This window comes from Cavia porcellus, unplaced genomic scaffold (genome assembly GCF_034190915.1).
Source record: "Cavia porcellus strain 051 isolate PalLab524CR breed Dunkin Hartley unplaced genomic scaffold, mCavPor4.1 scaffold_2, whole genome shotgun sequence".
NCBI classification, from domain to species: Eukaryota; Metazoa; Chordata; class Mammalia; order Rodentia; family Caviidae; genus Cavia; species Cavia porcellus.
Window position 1 is genome coordinate 49,919,541 of NW_026947485.1, and position 14,930 is coordinate 49,934,470.

Genomic DNA, 14,930 nt, shown 5'->3' on the forward strand with positions numbered 1-14,930 from the left:
CTGTATTTCATCTGATTTAGTCTCCACTACAACCCAGTGATATTAAAACCCAGATTTGTTTAACCTCAAAGATCTCATTCTTTTAGCACAGTATGTTCTACGTGAGCTGTAAAAGGAAAGGAACCCTATTGTTGCTCATCCAAGTGCAGACTACCAGCAGGATATAGTAGGATGCCCTCTCTGCTTCTCACCTCCTCCCATATCAATGCACAGAGAGTGCAGAAGTGACACTAAGACTTCCCGTGCAAATGTTCACTCATATCTGCTCTAAAGACAATAAATTTGTATCTTTGTATCAAGATATTTTCACTGTAAGGGGCTTAAAGGTAAGAATGCCATAGGATTACAGACCTAGAATTCTCTCCAACCACCCCTATGTAACCACTGTGTATGTCTATATTTTTTACCATACCTAAATTTACATAAAAATAGATGATACATGACATACTTTAGGTATGTGGCATTTTTTCAACTTCCTTATAAATAATTTCCCCATAAACTATACCCACTTAAAGTGTAATCCATGAGCTTTTTTTTTTTTTTTTTTTTTTTTTTGTCTTTTTCATTTTTTTATCAGTACCGGGGATCAAACTCACAACCGCCTGCTTGCAAGGCAGGTGCTTATGCCACTGAGCTAAACCCTCAGCCCCAATCCATGAGCTCTTACAGTTGCATCTAGATGACAAACCACCACTACAATACAGACTCAATACATTTCCATCACCTTACAGTACTTTCTTAACATCATTTTATTTATTTATTTACTTCTTTTTGTCTTTTTAAGACAGAGTCTTACTACACAGTTCAGGCTGGGCTTGAGCTCACTTTGTAGCGCAGGCTGGTCTTAAACTTGCAAAGATCCCCTTGCCTCAGCCTCTAGAGTGCGGGGATTATAGGCATGCACCACCACACGGGTTCTTAACATTATTTTATATTTCACCTATTACTACCCCATATGTTATTTCTATATATAATAGCCTACCACTGAAGACATTATAGAAATTTTGTAAGTCAACTAATATATGTCAAACACATTTTTTATAATAGCCAACACAAGTAACATAATTTATTTATCTGCTCCTCTACTGGATTGTTTCCACTTTTGGCTTTGTAATATATATTACATATTTATATATAACATATATTACATATTTTATACATATATATATCTGCTATTATAATTAAGGTAAGAAAATTTGTGGTTCATTGGTTTTGTGTGTCTAACAAACCCATGGGCCTAACATTCTCTTCGCTAATATGACTTTGCTATGTGTGCATGTACTCCTATCTTAATTTGATGAGGTGGTGATTTTTATTAGTATAATCTATTGGTTTGTGCCTTATGTTTGTGCTGTGCAAGTAGGGTTTTTTTTTTTTCTAATTAGTTTAGTGTGTCCAACATCTCATGATTTTTTATTCACACAAATGAACTACTAAACAATTCTGGCTCATCATTTTACTAATGCTTTTTAGAGTCCTTCATGGCAAGGCATAGCCAGGAGGTAATGATTCTATACAACATTTACAGTGGGGCACAGCTTGATGTACTCTTCAGAGAAAACAAAGTCCTATTGATACCTTGATTTTTATATTACTAGAACTTTCAGGTCTTTTTATGAGTAATTTTCTGTTGTTTAAACTATTCAGTTTATGCTATTGTACATTGTTATAATAGCCCTAGGATATCAGTACACTACTGTACTTCTCATTAAAAGTAAAATGTGTTGTTTATTCAAAGGATATAATGGTATAAATGTTATGAAGACGCTAAAGAGTTTGATAATGTTTCACAAGCTCCTTCATTAGAGATGCTGAAGATCGCAAAAATGACAGACTGGTTAGACTGAGGACCTAACCGGAACTGGCATGGTCTATTGGGCCTCTGCCTGCACAACTTAAAAGTTACTTCCCCGTGCCTGGGTGTAAACATTCAGTGAAATCCATACTAGGAAACAAGGGTATTTTACTGACAGGAAGCCAAGAACATACAAGAACCCTGTATTTCTCAGAATATATATTACAAATACTTGTTACAAATATATTCTGAGAAAGCCAAAAACAAAAATGTATGTGACACACTTACACATGTATAGCATATTAAACAACATTCTGGAATGGATGGTGCTTATTTGGTCTACACTTGGCTACCAAGTCTTAATATAAATAATCAGTTGAGGCCCCTCCCCATCACTCAAAAGACCACAGCAGCCCAGGCGAGCCTCAGTCGCCCCTCTCTCACACCCAGACAACTTCAGCAGCCCACAGACTGTCAGTGACACCTTCTACCACCTGTAGTACCTTGGTCGGCCGGTTAGAGCCTTGATGACTCCCTCACCCCACCCAGAGGACATCAACAAGCCAGTGAGAGTGTGGTGAGTTCCCAGTACCAAGCAGAAGACAATAAAGGGTCAGCCTCTGTGAATCCTTCCCCCATCCAGAGGACCATGGTAGGCCAACGATAGCATGGTCAACCCTTCTTCTATATAGAGAATCATGGTTGGGATGGCAAGTGTGCTGGCAGGGCCTCCCCCCACTCAGAGGAACCTCACTGGGCATGGAAAACAGCCAGTGACACAGTAGCATGTGTCGTACACTGTGGATGGATCTGGTGGCCTGGAATGATCTGGAGTCACAGTAACAATATGAGCTAAGGGTTGGTTCACATCAATTCTCCTAGGCTAGTCAACCTAGGAAGGACATAAGACTCACACAACTGGCCCACAGGACAAATTCAGGTGACTTATCCCTCCCCTACAGTGCAGGACCCAGCAACTGGGTGAACATCAGCCACACAGTAGAACAGTAAGAAAAAAACAATGGACAGTCTAGACCAGTGGGATTGAAAAGATTAAAATATTATCCAAAAGGTAAAAATGATAAAACAAAAAAGCAAAATGCAATCTCAAATGCCCAGCCCATCTGGAACAAGTATAAGAGACATTGAAATAGAGGACATGGGAATTCCCACACCTGGAATTTCTGAAAAAATAGCAAATGAAATAAAGAAACAAATTCATGTGGCTATAGAGGAAATCAGATTGGAAGTAATCACTCAAGTAAAAAAGAAGTGGCAACTTAATGAAGGAATTCGTCAGTATAACTAGAGAAGACATACATTAAAAAATACAGGAGCATGGGAAGATGATGGAAACTTTGAATGAACAGTATAGGAAATAAATAGAAGGCATAAAAATGTCAAAGAGATATGCAGGAAGTTTAAAATTCCATTGAAAACTGGCAAAACCACTTGAACAAAACTGATGATAGACTTTCAGACCTTGAAGACAGGATTGCAGCTAGCAATCACAAAAGGAAAGAACTCTTAAAAATAACAAGAGACTGTGAAGTAACAATTCAATAGCTCCATGACAATGCAAAGAAAAACAAAATTAAGACTGATAGGTGTGAACAAAAATGCAGGAGTCAATTCAAAAGACATGAAAAAAAAAGAAAAAAGAAAAGAAAACTATATGCAGGAGCCATAGCAGAAAATTTCCCAAGCATGTAGAAACAATGTGATATACAGATAAGTGAGGCATACAGATGCCAAACAGTCACAACCAACATAAATCTACATCCAGACATACAATAATCAAGATCCCAGCATTTCATCATAAAAACACAACACTAAAAGCTGTTAGAGAAAAGAAACAGGTCACCTATCAAGGAATACCCATTAGAAACATGGCCGACTTCTCAACACAACCCTCAAGTCAAGGTGAGACTGGAGTGAAGTATTTCAAGCCCTGAAGGAAAACAACTTTCAGCCCAGATTGACGTGCCCTGCAAAACTATCTTTCAAAATTAATAGAGAAATAAGATACTTCCATGACAAAGAACTGAAGAAATTCATGTACACCAAACCAACTCTAGAAATAGTACTGAAAGACATTCTAGATAGAGATAAAAATGATCACAATTCCCAGAACAACAACAGAAAGAAATCACCAGGCAGGACAAGCAATTAAGCAAGGGAGAAAAGCAGAAAATCAACAACAAGAAAATAACATGACAAAGTTAAGCCAATACATATCACTTATAACCATCAATGTAAATGGCCTCAATTTACCAATTAAAACAAATAGGTTGGAATAATAGGGGAAGAATCAGTATCCAACAATACCAACAATATGTTATATTCAAAAAATACATGTAACTCAAAAAGAAACTCACAGATTGAAAGTCAAAGGATGGAAAATAATATTTCATGTATCAGGAACCCAGAAAAAAGCAGGGGTAGCAATTCTGTTTGCACTTCAAACCAAAGTGCACTTCAAACCAAAAATGATCAAAAAAGATAAAGAAGGTAACTACATCCTTGTTAGTGGAAAAATTCAAGAGGAAGAGATAACAATCATAAATATATGCACCAATACAGAACCACCAAACAATATAAGACAAATACTAATAGACCTGAAAAGTCAAATATGCAATGATACAATTGTGGTGGGTGATTGTCACAAAGAGATAGATCAACTAGATAAAAAGTCAGCAAACAAATAACAGAACTGAATCAGTCCTGTGAACAAATGGACTTGCCATTTGGTAAATCCATTTACAGAGTGTTCCACCCAACATCAGAATACATGTTCTTATCAGCTGCACATGGGACATTTTCAAAAATAGACCATATATTAACCACAGAACTTGCTTAAGTGCAAAAGAATTAGAATTGCTCCATGCATATTATCTGGCCACAGTATATTGAAATTGGACATTAATGGCAAAAGAAACATAATGGAAATTAAGTAATACCCTTCTGAACAACCAATGGGTTAACATATCAAATTGAAGAAAAAATTAAATAATATTATAATTAAATAAAAATGTAGGTGCAATGTACCAGAACCTGTGGGACTGCAATGAAAGCAATTCTAAGAAGGAAATATATAGCAATAAATATATCAGGGAACAGTACAACCACAAATAAACAACCTAACACTGCCTCTCATGCTTCTAGAAAAAAAAGAGTAAATCAAGACCAAAGCTCACAGAAGGGAGGAAATTATAAAGATCAGATCAGAAATTAATGCAATTGAGACTAAGAAAATAATACAAAGAATTAATGAATCAAAGATCTGGTTTCTTGAAAAAATAAACAAAATTGATAAAGTCCTAGCCAACCTTATAAAGAAAAAGAAAGAAAAAACTCAAATTCATGCAATGAGGAATGAAAAGGGTGAAATTACTATACATCCTGTGGAAATTCAGAAGATAAACAATTAAAGATTTGAAAATCTTTAATTGCGTAAGTTGGAAAACACAGAAGAAATGGAAAGATTTCTAGAAATGTAAACATTATCAAAGTTGAATCAAGAAGATATAAAAATATTGAATAATCCAATATCAGTTACTGAAATTGAAAACATAATTTAAAACTTACCAACAAAAAAAAGGCCAGGTCCTAATGGATTCACAGCTGAATTTTATAAGAAATTTAGAGAAGATTTCACATCAATACTCCTCAAACTCTTTAATGAAACTGAAAGGGAAGCAATCCCCCCTAACTCATTCCTGGGGGCAAGTATTATTCTGATACCAAAACCAGAGAAAGACCCAATCAAAAAGGAGAAATACAGGCCAATCTTCCTAATGAACACTGATGCAAAAATTTTCAATAAAATACTAGGAAACAGAATACAGGAAATCATCAAGAAGATTACACACCATGACCAAGTGGGATTCATCCCAGGAATGCAGGGATGGTTCAACATACACAAATCAATATACCACATCAACAGAGCCAAAGACAAAAATCACATGATCATCTCAATAGATGCAGAAAAAGTTTTTGATAAGTTCAACACTTGTTCATGATATAAATCCTACAGAAAATTATAATAGATGGGCTCTACCTCAATCTGATAAAAAGCCATCTACGATAAACCAACCGCCAACATCATACTAAATGAACAAAAACTGAAAGCTTTCAACCTAAAATCAGAAACAAGACAAGGATGTCTATTATCACCATTCCTATTGAATAATATAGTTCTGTATACGTTAGCCAGAGCAATTAGACAAGAGAGGGAGAAATAAAAGGAATCAGGATAGGAAAAGAAGTTAAATTATTATTATTTGCAGATGAGATGATGCCCTACATAGAATGCTCCCAAAACTACATCAAAATACTAGAGTTAATAATCAAATTCAGCAGTGCAGCTGAATAAAGTCATCACTCAAAAATAAATATCTGTCCTATACACAAACTCATTGAGAGAGAAATTATGGATATAACACCTTTAACAATAGAATCCAAAAAAAATTTCATACTTACATATCAATCTAACAAAGGGTGTAAAAGATCTATACATTTAAAACTATAGTATTCTTTAAAAGATTAAAAAGGATATCAGAAAATGGAAAGATATCCCTTGCTCTTGGATAGAAAGAACCAACATTGTGAGAATGGATATATTGCCAATTCTGTTACCCAGATTTAATACAATGCCAATCAAAATATCATTAGCATACTTCACAGATCCAAAGAAAACATTCCTAACATTCATTTGGAAACAGAGGCCTAGAATAGCATCAGTAATCCTGGGCAACAAAGGCAAGGCAGGAGACATCACAATCCTTGAACTGAAATTATACTACAAAGCTACTGTGATAAAATCAGCATGGAACTGACAAAAGAAAACCAGACCTGAGGATCAGTGAACAGATTCAAATATACAGACACAACTACAAACACACTCAGCCACCTTATCTTTGGTTTAAGGTCCAAACATGTTCACTGGAAGAAAAATAGCCTCTTTAATAAATGGCGCTGGAAAAATTGGCTTTCTACATGCCAAGGGCTAAAACTAGACCTGTGTCTATCACCATGCACTAAAGTCAAAATGGATCAGATATCTAAATATTAATTCAGAAACACTAAATCTACTAGAAGACAAGGTACATAGAAATCTCAAAGACCTAGGGCTAGGCAGGGAGTTCATGAACAAAAACCAAACCACATGGGAAGGGAAGCACTTCAAAGAGTCACTAACCAGGATCTTACCTTATTAAAAAGTTTCTGCACATCAAAAGAAATCACTGACAGAGTGAAAAGAAAGCCCATAAAATGGGAAAAAAAGTTAAGTCAATTGCCCTTCAGACAATGGTCTTATATGTAGAACTCATAAAGAATTTAAAAACCTCAGGCTCCCCAAATTCAAAGACTCAATCCCAAATGGGTATCTGAGATGAAGAAATACAAATGGCAAACAAATACATGGAGAAATGTTTGACATCTCTGGTCATTCGAGAAAAGAAAATTAAAACAATATTGAGATTTTTATCTTACTCTGGAAAGAATGGCTATCATCAAGAAGTCAACCAATTACAAACATTGGCAATGCTGTAGGGAGAAAGGAGCTGCTTTCCATTGTTGGTGGGCATATGGACTAGTACAAACACTGCCAAAATCAGGGTGTTTCCTCCAAAAACTGGGATTGGAAGTCCCTCTCAGTGTAGTTGTTCTCCTTCTGGGTATTTTCCTATAAGAAATGCAAACACCATGCCACAGTGATATTTGTACACTCATGTTTATAGTGGCACAATTTAAAATAGATAAATCTTGGAAACAATGCAAATGCCCATCAACTGAGAAATAGATAAAAAAGATGTGGTATTTTTATACAATGGAATACTACTCAACTATAAAAAAGAATAAACTTGAGACTTTTATAGGTAAATAGATGCAATTTGAGACCATACTCATAAGTGAAATAAATCAAACTCACATATGTAACTATTGTATTGTCTCCCTAGTATAAAAATACCTGAAAGAGTAATAAAATCCAAAATGTACAGTAAATACTGTGAAAATGAAAGGGAAAGAAAGTGTTCAAAAGGAAATAAAAATTGGGATAAGGAAATGGAGAAAAGAAATATGGGAAAAGATTATATATATATGTACATGTATATAAGTATACATATATGAGTGTATATGTATAATACAAGATATATATATGTATATATACACAAGATATGTGTATGTATAAGGATATCTACAAGACAAATACTTCTCTGTAAGTTCATTAAAAAGTAGAGTTTGTGTTTTCATTTTTTGTTTGATCATTTTTCATGCCTAAATTTTATAATCTGAACAACTACTTTAAAGATAACAATATGCAATATATTAATTAGTGCTAATTTCCTATTTTTTTAAAATTCTGCATTTTTATCCTTTCTTGTGTTTTGTTTTTAAAATTAAATCAGCTCAGGTTATAGGTACATATCTTTAACAATACCTAAAGGAATTCTTCAATCTAAGATACTGTAAAGTAAGAATTGAGAATACCTAATCCTACCCTATAAAAAATATTTTTATTTATATAAAGCACTCTATCTCCACCCCATGTTCCCTTTGCTCCAGTGAATTCATAAAGTTTAATTAGGAAGGAAAGATGAGACCCACTGGAACAGAAAGAGCTGAGTTTCATGGAGGAGCAGGCATCATGCCAAGGTTTCATGACACAATGTTAAGCTATTTCTCAATTCTGCAGAAGGATGAAGAGAAAATAATTTTGCTATTTAACGGACAGACTGTTACCTCCTCATAGAAATTTATGCGAAGGCATAAAGAGTAATAAAGAAAAAGTTGAAAAAGACACAGCTCCTGTTATAAGGGGTTGTTCATTTTATTGTTTTAAACACTAGGAAACGGGTGTTTCAGGATGAGCAAAAAGGTCAATATCAGCTCTTTCATAAGACTCGACCTTAACCCTTTTCCCTAGAACTTTCTGGGTTGTAGCTTTCTTTTTTGCTCCTTTTAGAAAAAGGAAGTAACTTCCAGAATTCAGCATGCATAACACTACTAAATAAGTCCTTGGATTTGAGCTTAGAAGTTTAACTTTTCTTTCATGTCAGTTCTTGCAGCAGAGGTTATAGTAGGAGAATCCAATAATAGTTAATTCTTGGAATGAGGATCTTTAAATCACACCTAGGTGATGATACTGTTTTATAATTTTTCTAATGTGTATGATTTTTAATACATATTATTAGTTTGCTGTATTATTTTCTTTAAAACCCTTTGGTTTTAAAATGCTTTTCTATTAATCTACACTGGGGATTGAACGCAGGCTCTCACACACGGAAGTATTCATCCTCAGCTTTGTCTCATATTTTTGAGACAGAGGTTTGCCAAATTCTCCAGGCTGGCCTCAAACTTGTGAATTTTCTGCCTCAGCTGCCCAGATGGCTAGGATTATAGGCATGCTCCACCATGCCTGGCTAGGGAAAGATTCTTTATCTTCCTCTAGCTTTTCTCCAACTAAAACAAGCTTAAACAGGAACTCTCCACCCAGCACAATAGTCTACCAATGGACAGACTAGCTAATGACAGCTGAATGGCTCACATACCTGCATGCACACACTAGCCTAATCCAGGAATGCACAGTTGCACCGACTCTGTTAGGGGAAATAGAATATTACAAAAATAGCACGTGAGTGATGTAGATGTTTTTATTATTTTAATCTTTATAGCAAAAAACAAACAAGCAGAAAAATATTTGACTTGAGATAGAAAGAATGCAGGTGCCTATACTCTGAAAAGATGGAAATCACAAAGACAAATATCATCCAAGACACCTGCAAAAGAACTGCTTGTGCTGTATTTACTGATTACACTCATTTGGCCCCTTGAGTTGGTATCAGTTCCTGATCCACCTTAGATGGCCACTTTAAAGAAAAACTTGTCTATTTTCAGGGACTCTGTGCAGGTCAATCTACCTTTTCCCTGCTGCTTTCCCAAAGGCTAAATTTCCCAGCAGCCAGGACAACGATCTTTCAGGAAACTCCAGGACAAATTACTGCAGGGAGCTGCACCTGCCAGGGCTTCGTCCAGCTGAGAAGGCAAAAGCTATGAAACAACAGTTTGACGACAGAATAGTTTAGTGGACTTTCTCCTAGTGCATAGGATAAATGTTCAAACAAATGAGCCAAGCTCCTCTGAAAACCAAATGAACAATGTTGTAAAAGGTAAGCCCAAAGGCAGAACCAAAAAGTTGACACTAAAATGCTGGGAAGGTAAACATGATGCCAGCTGGTTGTGCTGACATGATGCCAGCTGGTTGTGTTACCCTCCTTCATAGAGCACTGTCTCTGATTTTTCAATTTAAATATCCTTTCAGCCTTTTCCAACCAGAGTGCAGCAAAAAGTAGTCATCGTGCTCTACGTGCCCTTTCTGGGTTCTGGTCCATGATTAGAGGGGAGCTTCATTTAAGGTTTATTAAGTATGCTTAATAAAATTGTATGCTTAAGAATATTGTTTTTTTAACCTCAATGGGTAACTCAATGTAAGAAAAGTCTTGGTATGTATGAAAAATCCCCTAAAACAAGTGCAGAAAATGCATATAAAAGTCCTGAATGCCTATTTTGATTAAAATTAATTTTCTTTCCCACTTTTCAAAAGTTCAGCTTTCTCCAAGGATGAAAACTAAGCATTATTTCTTACAAATGATATTGATCTTAGCATGAAAAAGATCCTACAAAAACAGAAATGATCTTAATATTGGTGGAATTGAATAATGGGCTCAACAAATGTCTTCCAAAACTGTATGACCCTTAAGATTTTTGCATCTTATCAAGTCTCTGAACCCTTTCAATGGCAGTGATCTGGAAATTTAAGTAAAATAAATTTTATTTCTTAATCTATTAAGCTGCTGGTTAGACACCTGACATAGTTAATGACATGGGGTTCAACTGGAACTGCAGCAGCCCACACACCTCCCTCCTGGGGGCTTTTAATTCAGTGTGCTGAGACCAGGTATCCCCCAGCTCTGATGGTTGTTGATTACACTGAGGGATAAGTGCACATGACTTACAATAACTGACTTTAAAACACAGCACAAGTTATGTCACCAGTGTCATTTCAGAGATTGGCAAATAGCCTCTGGACTTTCTTTTCAAACTTGGTATTCATTTGTTTTAGTATTGCTGTTGATTTTGACAGTCAGTATTAGAGTTAATTTTTTTTAAAAAAAAGCTATCAGAGATAGTTACAAATTGACCTCTACTTAGAGACTTGGGCCAGAAAAACCTTCGGGATTGACTGGAATTCTTTAAGTCTGCATATGTAGTCATAAAATATCTGTGGGCAGTGGGAGACTGATACTTAAACTGCCTGCTTTTGGTGAAGTGAAAAATCCTGGACTATCTTTTACATATTCAAACTTGCTGTCTTAGAACAACAGGACAGAGTGACAAACTGCGGAGCCCATTGGTAGCACTGGTTGAGCAGCATAAAGGAGACTTATTTTGCCTGTACAACCACATAACAAAAACTTTCCACACTGTCATTAAATCAGGAATGGTGTGTGCACACAGATAGGACAGGGCTTCTCAGGTTACTAGAAGGACTACAAGGTGCTCTCAGAAATTGCTGTGGGAAGGGAAAGAATTATCTCACACAACATTTTGCTGAACGACCAGCAGCGGTTGTCTCTGGAAGCTTCAGTAGCTGCCAGTTCACAGATCCTTTTGAATTTGGTGATTCAAACAAATCTGTTCCTGCTTGTGTTGTCTTCGGGTGTGAGTAACACAAATGTTATAGCACCCACAGTAAATTAAAGCAAGGATTGAGCACATATGGACACACCCCCATGGCATCTAATCCCAGGCGGGTTTATGGATTGCTAAACCCTCAGGTTAAAAGTTCCTTTTGCTAAAGAAGCTATCACAGGGTGATTTGGTGGTAACCATTTCTAGTCACGAAAACACCATAGTGAGATGCCAAAGGCTGATTCAGTCGTCTTCACTCTTTATTGAGGGAGGGGAACAGAAACAAGACCTGTTCATATTTGCTCTCTGACAGCTGAGAAGCCTGCTGCACATCATTCTAGATCTCAAGGGCTGGGCCCAAGAGGAACCGTACTGCTGCTGAGGATTTCCCATCCTACCTCTTTTTGGTTTTTTTCTAAAACAATATTTTAATAATAAACTCCTGCCACTGAAGATGGCCTGTGGAGGACTTAGCCCAACTACTTCAAGTGTCAAATGGAAAAAGCTTCTTCTCCCCGTCAGGTCACCAACTGCTTGTGAGAAGTTGGCCACTCTTCTCTCCTCCTCTTCCCAGTAGTTCAACAGCAGAGTTGTGACCAACCCACATTTAATCCTAGGTATGAACTGCCTGGATTGCAAAAATCTGGTCTCATATTGTAGATACGGAAATAGTTTCTGGGAAATTGAACTCTGAAGTGAGTAATCTGGTAACTTGGATAACAAGTGCTAACAAAAGATTGCCCAATAAAAGATTATGAGGGTGGGGAATTAAATCTCAGCTAGAACACAGACAGAATTCTGGAGTTTTCTAGCTATTCCTTTGTACAAAGAGCAGTGATGTTAAACCTTTTAGAGCTTTCAATGATACAAACAGCCTGTAACAGCACTCATGCTGTAAGTTTGCCACCAGTGATACAGAGTTTCTGAAAAAAAATGTGTCAAGATGAGCCACAAACAACTTCATTCAAAACATCAGAAATTGAAGAATCATGGAGATCTGCAGCATGAACCATTACATCTAAGAGCATTCAGGACCCCAGCCATCACAAGCACCATACGGCCCTTGCATCAACAGTGGAGATTCATGTCCTTGTGTATATGATTAAGGTGGAATAAGGGATGCTTAAGATTTGTATCAATGTTTAAGCCAGCAAGAAGATTCAATGAGGAGGTCCTAAGGAGGACAGTCCTGAAAATAGTTAATCATTTTTCCAAATGAATTATCTTAAGGCGGAGGATTAAGACAGGACTTTTTTCTCACAATTAGATTTGATTACTTTGTGGAAAGTTTCAAGAAAGGATTTAGGGAAGGCCAAGAAGTTTTCTAAACTACATAGTGGAAAAAATACAATCTTAAAAATTTGTTCTCTGAAAAGTGATATTATATCAATTGTACTTAGGTTAAAACTCTATTTGGAGTTGTCACCAACAAATGTAACAGCAGTAACAATAACAGGAAGTCCAGCATCTCAAGCTAGGCATCTACACATCCCCAAGTCAGATCCCATTTCTTAAGCCTCCATAAAACCCCATCTCACGTTGTGCCCAGTATCAGGGCCTTCTCAGCAAAATAGCCTGCATTTTCAAGCATATGGCTGACTCTCCACATCATTCTAATGAAAAGCTGACTCCCATGAAGATACTTTTGTGGGTCCCTCTGAAGTGGACTACTTTCTTGCCCACATGCCTTGTACCACCAGATCGGAAGTAGACAGTGAGGTCCTCCTTGTTGCTTATGGTGACTTCCACGTATTATTCACACCACCACCACCACCACCTCTGCCAAAATATCCCTCTGAGTTCTGACATCAGACTCTACTCCAGACTACATTAGCTGTCCTCTTAATAGTCATGCTATGCAAATTTTGGCCTTACCTTCACTTGTTGAAGATCTTATCTCCAGGTTCCCTGTCACCCACATCTGTTACTACTCTTGGTGATTTTAACACGATATAAGTCAACACACTGACTTCTCAGTTTATCACCCTCTTTTCTTCAGTCATACTTCAGCTTCTCCTTTCCTGTTTTGCCCTGACATTGTCATTACCAATACCTGCTTCCCATCCACAATCTCAAGCATTTTATTCTCCAAACTCCGCCCATCTGGTACCCCAGCTTCACAAACCAACGAGCCCCCAACACACACAAATTCAAGATACACTGAACTATCCCCTTTAAAATATTTCCCTCTAAGGTCTGGGATTGGACTTGGTGGTATTTGTCTGGCATGTGTGAAGATAAGGGTTTGATCCCCAGCATTGGAGGAAAAAAATGTGTGCTCAATACTTTGTACCTACGCCACTTCCTCATTCCTACCCCATTTATACTCCATGATCACAACTACAACCTTTCCTGTGCGTGTCTCCTCAGCACCTCTGCTTTCACTGTTGCACTTGGAAGACGAAGCCTCAAATCCAGTACTTCATGTATTACAACTGTGCCGTGTAGCCGAAGGTGGCTGAATATCACAGATATGCTCAGCAGTCTCTTCAGACACGAACTCTCCTGTACGTGGGCCCTTCCAGACTATCTGGCTGTCTTGCTGCGTCTTGGGTCTCCTCATTCTCGGCTTATTCCAAACGTCCCCAAATTATGTGCTGAACAGAATCAGGATGCCAGAAGATACTACTCTTTTACCATATGGACACTAAGAAGGATCTGCAGCAGTCAGAGCCCAGTCCCCTCCTGGGTCCCTGTGCAGTGCTATGGGGAGACACAGGGACCAGTTGTGCTTTTCAGGTTGTTGTTACCACGTTCAATGAATTGAGCAGAACAGCTGTGAATGTCAAAGGTTGATACTTAGGGGAAAAATAAGGAAAAGGTAAAGAGGCGCAAACCAAGTGCTCAAGCAGAGAAGCGCTGGGAAGGAAAAAGAGAAGCTGTCAGGCAAGCAGAACAGACCTCTCTCGGTGAGAACGACAAGGCAATGGCAGCAAAGTCATTGCTGCTGTCTTTTTATATCTCTGTTGATAGTTGATGCACGTGGTTCCACTTGATCTCATGCTGCAAGGCTGGCATCAGGCTCTGGGCTCTGCTCGTTCTTATGTCAGAAGACTGATGTCAGGTGCCAGGGTCAGCGCGCTGTGTCAGAAGATTGGTCCTGGGTGCAGGGCTCAGCTTGACCTCATTTTAGTTAACAAGTCTCTTCAACAGGCAGATTGTGCCCAACTGCTCCAGCCACATTGCCATGCCCAAGTCGTGTGTGGTGACTTTAAAAGGTTGAAGGGAATTGTCTTAGTTGACAATTCATACTTCTTTCTCCTTAAATCCTATTTCCTCTTCTATTAACTGGTAACTTACTACTTATTTTACTAAGTAGATTGAAAGAAAAATATAAAGTGCATCTCTTATCAGAAAAAAATCAGTTTCCCGTTCCTATGTGTGCCAACATGGCTTTTCTCCTGTTCCTATGAAGAACTACCCATCTCCTCCAAAAATT